Here is a 10,768-nt window from a genome sequence, read left to right on the forward strand (position 1 = left end):
CTAGTCCAACACTCTAACTACTAGGCTACCTGCCACGTTATTGTTATGTAACTATCTTGTGTTACTTTTTTTTTCTCCATTAGTTTATTTAGTAAATATTTTCTTAACTCTATTTCTTGAACTGCATTGTTGGTTAAGGGCTTGTAAGTAAGCATTTCACAGTAAGGTCTACCCCTGTTGTATTCGGCGCATGTGACAAATAAAATTGGATTTGATTTGATTTGGGCCTATCCGTTTGCACAGAAATGTGCTCTCCTGTCTGCAAACAGCTCCTTTACCACAAAAACATAGTGACGTAGACTAGAGATGGTGTTCAGCTAGTCTCAAATAGCTGTGACTAGGGTCTGGTTTCAATAACAGACTCTTTTGGCATAGGGGAGCTTTGTCACGACCTAATTCACTACCCTATTCGCTTGAATAAAATAGTAGCTAGCAAAATAGAGATCACAGAGTCATTTTAATAAGTGCATTTTGCAAGGAGCTAGTTTGGATCAACTACTTTCACTAAAACCAGCCAACTACGAATAACTTACAGTCACGTCAAAAGGTGCACCAAGAATATCAGCAAAGTAGCTGCATTTGCATTTGAAAGGCTGTTTTACCGTGACATTTATTTGGATACATCCACAACAATGAACTAATGAGCGGCGATTTTGCCTTGCAAAGCAAATGTGCTCACTCGTCAGGACACTGTGGTTCCACACCTCGTTTCGTTTGACTTTTTATTCGCAAGGTTAACAAATCTCCGCTGTTGAAACTAAATGTTAGTCTAAAATAAATGTGAGATAATGTCTAGATGCTTTTTATAGTGGATATCAAGTTTATAAATTGCTTGGCTGGGCTGATGAGATAGTGGATTGCGCAGTCAGATGGAACAGGCTAAATAGGCATTTTAATGTAATAGATTTAGTCGGTGGTAACTTGTGGTTTAGACACCAGCTGGAATGCGATTTTAATCAACCAACGTTCAGGATTAGACCCACCTGTTGTTTAATATCTCATATGTATCCTGCTGGATCAGCTCCTAGAAAAATGCTGTTTACTGTACACATCGCGTACAGAAACTGCCTATTCAGGGATCCAACACACGACATGACAGTATGCCCATAGCAAATTCCAGCATCCCCCATGATTTTTACAATTAGAACATTTCACATTAACATGGGTTTAGACACCATATGCAGTTCACAAATAAATCAACCCTGTATACCATAGAAAATTAACCAATAGAAATATTGATAGATAAACACAGGGGCTTTAAACTGGGGACGGGGGAGGGACATGTCCCCTTCACATTCTGAAATTGCATTCCCCCCCAGTTTTATCATTGGAATGTAATACAAAACCAAACAACAGTGTGCTTTAGGACCATGAGGATGCCTCCGAGCGGTCGGGTAGGCTGTTTAGAGTGTTTATCCGACTGGATAAAAAAATATACACAACCGGTCAAAGGTTTTCGAATACCTACTCTTCAAGGGTTTTTCTTTATTTGTACTATTTCTACATTGTAGCTATGAAATAACACATATGGAATTATGTAGTAACCAAAAAAGTGTCAAACAAATCAAAATATATTTTATATTTGAGATTATTCAAAGTAGCCACCCTTTGCCTTGATCACAGCTTTGCACACTCTTGGCATTCTCTCAACCAGGTTCACCTGGAATGCTTTTCCATAAGTCTTGAAGGAATTCCCACATATGTAATCTGATGCAGCACACCATCACTCTCCTTCTTGGTAAAATAGCCCTTACACAGCCTGGAGGTGTGTTGGATCATTGTGTTGTTGAAAAACAAATGATAGTCCCACTAATCCCAAACCAGGTGGGATGGCGTATCGCTGCAGAATGCTGTGGTAGCCATGCAGGTTAAGTGTGCCAATTCAATTCTAAATTAATCACTGACAGTGTCATCAGCAAAGCACCCCCACACCATAATACCTCCTCCCCCATGCTTTACATTAGGAAATAAATATGCGGAGATCATCTGTTCACCCACACTATGTCTCACAAAGACATGGCGGTTGGAACCAAATATCTCCAATTTAGACTCCAGACCAAATTACAAATTTCCACCGGTCTAATGTCCATTGCTCATGTTTCTTGGCTCAAGCAAGTCTCTTCTTATTACTGGTGTCCTGTAGTAGTGGTTTCTTTTACCAAATAGGGCTATCTTCTGTATACCCCTCCTACCTTGTCACAACACAACTGATTGGCTCAAACGCATTGAGAAGGAAATAAATTCCACAAATGAACTTTTAATAAGGCACACCTGTTCATTGAAATGCAATTATTAAATGTGTTATTTCATAATTTTGATGTTTTCACTGTTAGTCTACAAAGTAGAAAACAGTAAAAATAAAGAAAACCCCTTGAATGATTAGTTGTTTGAAAACTTTTGACCGGGAGTGCATATATATTATGTCCCCCCCATTTATAAAACCAAAGTTGCGCCCCATGATTAACATGACACTGTATGACAGAATTTATGCCTGTTTATCATGTCCATATCAGTGTCAAATAAAGTGTTACCTAAATTGCCTTGAATGTAAAAACAACCCACTTGGGCAAAAAACATGCCAGTAGACTAAGCTAAATGGGAACAGTCAAACCAAAGATAGGATCACAGAGACACACTGTGTGATGTACTGTAAGATGTAAAAGTTCCAGACACTGGTCCACTCCACTCATAGGCTCATGCTTCTCCTCAGATGGTGTGGTCGAGTCAGCTGACCTGTGACAAACACTCCATGGTCTACGACGGTGCAATGGGTTGCAGGGTCAATGATCTGAATGTCCTGGCCAACAGACCAACAGTTCTGAGGTGCTGTGGGTTCTATTGGTGTAGTAGACATGAAGAAGGAAGGTGAACTGATGGAATAAGAGTTACTGATGCACTTCCCTTCTGTCTGAGAGACTGAAGTCTCAGAGACAGAGCTAGAGTCAGTAATGCCCTTTCTGGAATACTCATAGATGTTCTTCATGAAGGCACTCTTGGTGTTGTGCTCCTTCTTGAAGAGGATGACGTAGCACTTGGGGAAGAAATGACAGCTGATGATGCCATAGTTGGAGATGAGGATGACCACCATCTCCACCGCTGGCAGGTACTTCCCCGAGGTGGTCACATAGACGGGCACGAACATTACCCAGGACATGAGGTAGAGGAGCATGCTGAAGGTGATGAACCTGGCCTCGTTGTACTTCTGTGGCAGCTTGCGGCCTTTAAACGCACAGGCGAAACAGACAAGCGCCAGGACAGCGATGTAGCCCAGCATCACGCCAAACGCCACGTGGGAGCCCTCGTCACACTCGGCCAGCACAGTGGTGGCGAAGACAGTGGCCTTCTCCCGGGGGCTCTGCAGGACCAGCCATAGGGTGCAGGTGAGGACCTGTAGGGCCACGCAGAGACAGATGATGGCATAGGGTTGGTAGAGGAGGCGGAGAATGTCCTTCAGGTCAGGGTTGAGCTGGAAGGCCAGCAGGATCTTCAGGGACTTGACCAGGATGCAGGAAACACACAGAGTGAAGCTGAGTCCAAACAGCACCTGACGCACCTTGACAATGAGATGAGATGAGAAGAGATGAGACAATGAGACAGCCGTATTCTCTCTTTGTATTTAAATTTGCTTTCCGTTTACAAACTAAATTCCTTACCACAAAGGTACAAAAGGTTCAGAACAATACACACACAATAAACCCTGAATTTACAAAAAAACACTGGAAACATTCAGACAACGTCACAGAACACTGCATTACATCAGTGTTTCCCAAAGTGTGTGTACCGTACATACCTTACACTGTAGGCTGCTGGGATGACCTACAAAGAACACAGCACTAACAAAACTTCCCACTAGGGAGAGCAGGATGATCTGGGAGAGAGGCCCCCCGGCAGCCTTCACAACGGGGGTCCGGTGGTGGTGTAGGAAGAGCGCCCCCACCAGGAGAACTAGGACGATGCCAAGGGCTGACAGCGCCAGCAGCACCACCGCAAAACCATCCTGCCAGGAGAAGAACTCCAGGGTCTTATGGGTGCACCCAGAGCTCCCTTCCAGGGACCACTCTCTCTTTGTATCACAAGAGAGACACTGGTCCATGTCTGGAGAGGAAAGGAGGATAGTGCTTGAACACCTGTTTAGCATTTAGAAATATGTCTGTTGTTGCCTAGTACTAAATGTTTTGGATAAGGACAGTGTTGGGAAATCTTAGGAAACATATTGAAGAAATGGAGGAAGATTGTGTGAACAACAGAGCAACTCTAGTTTACTGAGGAGAGATAGAGTACACTGGTGTGTATAGACAGACAGTACAAGAGAACTAACCAGTGTTGTTGGAGTAGTGGTTCTCAGTGCAGTTGATGCATTCATAGCAGCAGGTGTGCCGACCCTCCGCAGTCTTCTTGAACTTCCCAGGTTCACAGCTAGCTGAGCACACAGACACCACATCCTGCATTGGGATACAATGCACTAATTTAAATGGCTGACCCAAGAAAACTGTGACTGAAATCTATTAATAGTAGCATTCAAACACAGCTTTATATGTACGGCCAGTTTCCTGGACACAGTTTAACCTAGCTCTCGATTTAAAACAATGTTCAATAGACCAGCTGTATTCAAAGTATTCACCAATATGCTCTGGTAATTATGAGTTTTGTGTTTTTGTTTTGTTTTTAGATCATCACTGAGATCCAACAAGAATGTGTGGTAACAGACAGGTGCTCCCAGTGTGTGGAAGGTATGTGGTTTTCATATTCAAACAATCCCCATTGTTTCATTGAGTTGAAGTTATTTAATTTCCATCTTTACTTGTTGTACAGTTTGGCTGAGAAGTCTCTCAAACAGGTATGTTTAGTTTTCTTTAGTCACTTTGAGGAAGAAAAAGTAGATTGTTTGTGTTTGTCTCTATGTCAAGTGGGATAGGTTAATATGGATGTGTACTTGAACCTTTGTGTGGCAGCCTAGAAAACAGACTAAAAGAGAGTGAGACCTAACCTTATCCCTAACCCTAACCTTGACCCTATCCCTAACCCTCAACCTAACCCTTACCCTCAGGTTAGTGATATTTTTTGTGTTTCCGCTGGTGTAGCTGAAGCTGTTGTTGATTGGATGGTACTCAGCTACAACGTCATGGATGTTGATGACCCCTCTCACAGACCTCCACAGGGTTACATCATAGCCCATGTTGATGTCTCCTTTCTGGTCAAACGTGTAGCTTTTCCCCTCCAGCTCAAACCGACTGCCTCTCAGGGCTTCAAGCACCTGAAATACAAGTTCTCATGCCATAGACCCAAGCCATTTCCAAAATACACTGAGTATACAAAACATTGAGAACACCTGCTCTTTTCATGACATCGATTGACCAGATGGAATCCAGATTAAAGCTGTGATCGCTTATTCATGTCACTTGTTAAATCCACTTCAATCAGTGTAGATGAAGGGGAGTAGACAGGTTAAAGAAGGATTTTAAAGACTTGAGACAATTGAGACATGGATTGTGTATATGTGCTATTAAGTGCCTTTGAATGGGATATGGTAGTATGTGCCAGGTGTCAAGAACTGCAATGTTTTTGGGTATTTCACACTCAACAGTTTCCTGTGTGTATCAAGAGTGGTCCACCACCCAATGGACATCCAACCAACTTGACACAACTGTGGGAAGCATTGGAGTCAACGCGGGCCAGTATCACAGTAGACCACTTTCGACACCTTGTAGAGTTCATGCCCTGAGAAATTGAGGCTTTTCTGAGAGCAAAAGTGGGGGTGCGGCTCAAATTTAGGAAGGTGTTCCTCATGTTTGTTATATTCAGTGTATATTAGACGAGATACAGTATATAAGTCAAGTTTGATGTGTTGTAGACCTGAGGAGTTGCGCATTAGCTACCTGCCAGGGTTGGACATTGCCTGGTGTCTTGCAGTCCTTTTTGCTGCAGATATCAGCCACTGCATGGGCGATGGCACTGACAGCCATCTCCACATTGAAGACTACGTTCGCATAGCTGTTGTTTAACAGGATCTCTGCTGCGGCTGTGGAGGAGGACACAACCTTGGGGTCTCCCGACCCTTTTGGCAGGGAGTAGAACTCCTTTAGGAAGGAGTTGTTTCCTATGACATCATTGCTGTCACTCAGATTCATCAGGTAGTGATGGAAATGAGCCAGGTTCCCTGTTTTGAAGGTGAAGCCCACCACATGACCAATATCTGGGAGGTCCATCTTTCCCAGGACCTCCTTGGACGAGGACCAGCTGTCACTGGCCACCCACACCCTCTCTCCCAGCCCCGACCCCAGACCCCTCAGTTCCTGGTATAGGTACATCATCTGAGTAGGCTTGGCGAATGACACCACCACCTTGACATTGGGGTTCCGGCGGAGGGTGGCGGCGACTTGTCTGACTGCTGATTCACCGTCAGGCCTGGTTAGCGAATTAGGGAGGATCTCCTTGAAGGCCACACAGATGCCTGAGGCGGTTGCCTGGGAGAAGAAGCTGTCCAGGGCAGAACGGCCGTAGTCTCCATCTGTTGTGACCACGCCCACCCAGGTCCATTTGCTGTCGCTAAGCAACTGGACCATGGCCCGTGTCTGGTACAGGTCGCTAGGTACGGTCCTCAGGAAAGTAGGGAAACGTTTCTTGTCACTCAGGATGATGGCGGTGGAGGCGTAACTGATCTGTGGTGATTCGAAGAGATAATTAATTTCTGTCTACATTCTGTTGGATTGATTTGGCCATTCATCTGTATCATCATTGCTGTCTATTTCATTTATTCAACACAACTCAGTTCTTTATTGTTATTGATTTTGTTACTGTCCATCAACCGTCACTCTGTGGAGGGGGGGGAGGGGTTGGCTGCTTACTTGAGGGATGAGCTCTAGATTGAGTTGCCGGGCAACGGAGATGGAAATCTCAGAGGAAGAGGCCCCAATAACGGCCATGATCGGCGGGGAAGAGTTAGAGGTGTTGGCCCCTCCCCCACAGTCCGTGGTGGGCTCCTGTGAAGTAAAAAATGTACACCATTTAAATGAGATGCTGGCTAATGGAAGATAAACTATACAAATGAAAACAGGCCACACACTCATCTATACTTGCTGTGGATTGATTTGACAAACGTTTCGGCTAAAGAGCTTTTACCTGTGTGAAGTCAGCTGAGGCCCTCAGAGCGGTGGTGACATCAGAGCAGGAGTCGTGGATACGGTACCCCAGAGAGATCCCTAGTGTAGTCAGGACAGGGGATCTGTTGGCCGACTCTACAGCGTGGATCATAGCCAATGCCTGGGTGAACCCGTCCATGTTGAACCTGTGCGTGTGTGTGTGTGTTTGTGTGTGTGTGTGTGTGTGTGTATGCGTTTGTGTGTGTGTGTTTGTGAAAGGTACATAAGGCGTAGTTGGATCATCACACTGTCTGTGGTCAACCTGTCAGAGTAAATCAACTCTCTCTCACGAACACTTAATCATACATGCGGACAGAATCCCACACACCCCACAGAGAGAGAGAGAGAGAGAATCTTCGGGATTCTCTTTACAACACCAAATCTTATCTTGGCACTCACCTGGCACACTGTGATGCATGGGGTGCTGAGAGGTTGGCGGATTCCTCTACTCCCTCATGGATGGCAAACAGCCCTCCAATGATGATATCTCCCGGTGCTGTAGCTCCTGCTGCTTTGAAGTCTCCCACTTTGGCATTGCCTGTCTCCAACAAGGACAGGATGACTAACAGGTGGAGAACATCACCAATGGGTTCCATCACGTCTCTCTGGTGGTACTGTCCAATTCTCAATTTCGGTGTCTCTCCTTTGCAGTTTCTCTCACACACTCCCGGTCTCTCCCCAACTGTGTCTGTCCGTCTCTCTCTCTCCCTCTCCTTCTCTCTCTCTCTCTCTCTCTCTCTCTCTCTCTCTCTCTTCCTCTCTCTGTCTCTCTCGCTCTCCCTTCCGCTCACTTTCTCCCTGTCTCTCTTTCTCTCTTTGTCTCTCACTCTGTAAGCTCCTCTAGCAGACTGACACAGTGACCTGTCAGTATCTCCAGTAAAAACACACCTGTTGCTTCCTCCTAATCTCATCTAATGTATGTTTAACCCTGCCCCCTCCCAGCCCAGGCCAATATCTCTGACAGACATCCACACTGACTGACTCACCTTCTTTCAGCTAAAGATGACAGACAGACAAGTCACACAAATGTAAGTCACAGCTGATCTCTATCTGAAGTACAATATAAACATTTATTGTTGAAGGTGAAAGACCTTGTTGACTCACCTCTTTTCCCGGAAATGTTCTCACAATACCCAAGTGTTTCCAGACCCTTTAATTAAAACCTCTTAAAGATCAGACCTTTTTTTGCATTTTTCGTCTAAAATGACATAACCAAATCTAACTGCCTGTAGCTCAGGACCTGAAGAATTGATATGTATATTCTTGATACCATTTGAAAGCAAACACTTTGAAGTTTGTGGAAATGTGAAATTAATGTAGGAAACTATAACACATTAGATATGGTAAAAGTTAATACAAACAAAAAACATGTGTTGCTTTGTTTTAATTTGTTCCATCATCTTTGAAATGCAAAAGAAAGGCCTGAATGTATTATTGCAGTTTAGGCGCAATTTGGCCACTAGATGGAAGCAATGTATGTGCAATGTTTCAGATTGATCCAGTGAAGCATTTCAATACTGGACAATATTTTGTATCAAGTCTGCCCAAATGTGCCGAAATGGTAAATTGATACATTTTGAAGTACATAACTATAGAGAACATACAAAAATGACATGGTAATATAAAATGTAAGTTAACACACTCCCAGGAATGTCATGATGGATTATTAGCTTATACACTAACTTTCACACATCTAGATGGCCGGGTGGGGTGGGTGTGGAGCCAGACACAGCAGGGGTTCAAACTGTAGAACCCAGTTCCTACAGTTGAATATAAAAATGTATTTTATCAAACAAAACTTTGCTACAGAACAGGGCTCCGGGCAGCCGAGCGGAAATGGAGGAAAACTCGCCTCCCTGCGGACCTGGCATCCTTTCACTCCCTCCTCTCTACATTTTCCTCCTCTGTCTCTGCTGCTAAAGCCACTTTCTACCACTCTAAATTCCAAGCATCTGCCTCTAACCCTAGGAAGCTCTTTGCCACCTTCTCCTCCCTCTTGAATCCTCCTCCCCCTCCTCCCTCTCTGCAGATGACTTCGTCAACCATTTTGAAAAGAAGGTCGACGACATCCGATCCTCGTTTGCTAAGTCAAACGACACCGCTGGTTCTGCTCACACTGCCCTACCCTGTGCTCTGACCTCTTTCTCCCCTCTCTCTCCAGATGACATCTCGCGTCTTGTGACGGCCGGCCGCCCAACAACCTGCCCGCTTGACCCTATCCCCTCCTCTCTTCTCCAGACCATCTCCGGTGACCTTCTCCCTTACCTCACCTCGCTCATCAACTCATCCCTGACCGCTGGCTACGTCCCTCCCGTCTTCAAGAGAGCGAGAGTTGCACCCCTTCTGAAAAACCTACACTCGATCCCTCCGATGTCAACAACTACAGACCAGTATCCCTTCTTTCTTTTCTCTCCAAAACTCTTGAACGTGCCGTCCTTGGCCAGCTCTCCCGCTATCTCTCTCAGAATGACCTTCTTGATCCAAATCAGTCAGGTTTCAAGACTAGTCATTCAACTGAGACTGCTCTTCTCTGTATCACGGAGGCGCTCCGCACTGCTAAAGCTAACTCTCTCTCCTCTGCTCTCATCCTTCTAGACCTATCGGCTGCCTTCGATACTGTGAACCATCAGATCCTCCTCTCCACCCTCTCCGAGTTGGGCATCTCCGGCGCGGCCCACGCTTGGATTGCGTCCTACCTGACAGGTCGCTCCTACCAGGTGGCGTGGCGAGAATCCGTCTCCTCACCACGTGCTCTCACCACTGGTGTCCCCAGGGCTCTGTTCTAGGCCCTCTCCTATTCTCGCTATACACCAAGTCACTTGGCTCTGTCATAACCTCACATGGTCTCTCCTATCATTGCTATGCAGATGACACACAATTAATCTTCTCCTTTCCCCCTTCTGACGACCAGGTGGCGAATCGCATCTCTGCATGTCTGGCAGACATATCAGTGTGGATGACGGATCATCACCTCAAGCTGAACCTCGGCAAGACGGAGCTGCTCTTCCTCCCGGGGAAGGACTGCCCGTTCCATGATCTCGCCATCACGGTTGACAACTCCATTGTGTCCTCGTCCCAGAGCGCTAAGAACCTTGGCGTGATCCTGGACAATACCCTGTCGTTCTCAAATAACATCAAGGCGGTGGCCCGTTCCTGTAGGTTCATGCTCTACAACATCCGCAGAGTACGACCCTGCCTCACACAGGAAGCGGCGCAGGTCCTAATCCAGGCACTTGTCATCTCCCGTCTGGATTACTGCAACTCGCTGTTGGCTGGGCTCCCTGCCTGTGCCATTAAACCCCTACAACTCATCCAGAACGCCGCAGCCCGTCTGGTGTTCAACCTTCCCAAGTTCTCTCACGTCACCCCGCTCCTCCGCTCTCTCCACTGGCTTCCAGTTGAAGCTCGCATCCGCTACAAGACCATGGTGCTTGCCTACGGAGCTGTGAGGGGAACGGCACCTCAGTACCTCCAGGCTCTGATCAGGCCCTACACCCAAACAAGGGCACTGCGTTCATCCACCTCTGGCCTGCTCGCCTCCCTACCACTGAGGAAGTACAGTTCCCGCTCAGCCCAGTCAAAACTGTTCGCTGCTCTGGCCCCCCAATGGTGGAACAAACTCCCTCACG

The 10,768-nt window shown here is 46.0% G+C and overlaps 1 pseudogene; it reads right to left on the reverse strand.

The window, feature by feature from the left end:
- Positions 1-378: 378 nt before the first annotated feature.
- On the reverse strand, positions 379-8,027 carry LOC115142183 (G-protein coupled receptor family C group 6 member A-like; annotated as a pseudogene).
- Positions 8,028-10,768: the final 2,741 nt, after the last annotated feature.

The sequence above is a fragment of the Oncorhynchus nerka genome, linkage group LG14, assembly GCF_034236695.1.
Source record: "Oncorhynchus nerka isolate Pitt River linkage group LG14, Oner_Uvic_2.0, whole genome shotgun sequence".
Lineage (NCBI taxonomy): Eukaryota > Metazoa > Chordata > Actinopteri > Salmoniformes > Salmonidae > Oncorhynchus > Oncorhynchus nerka.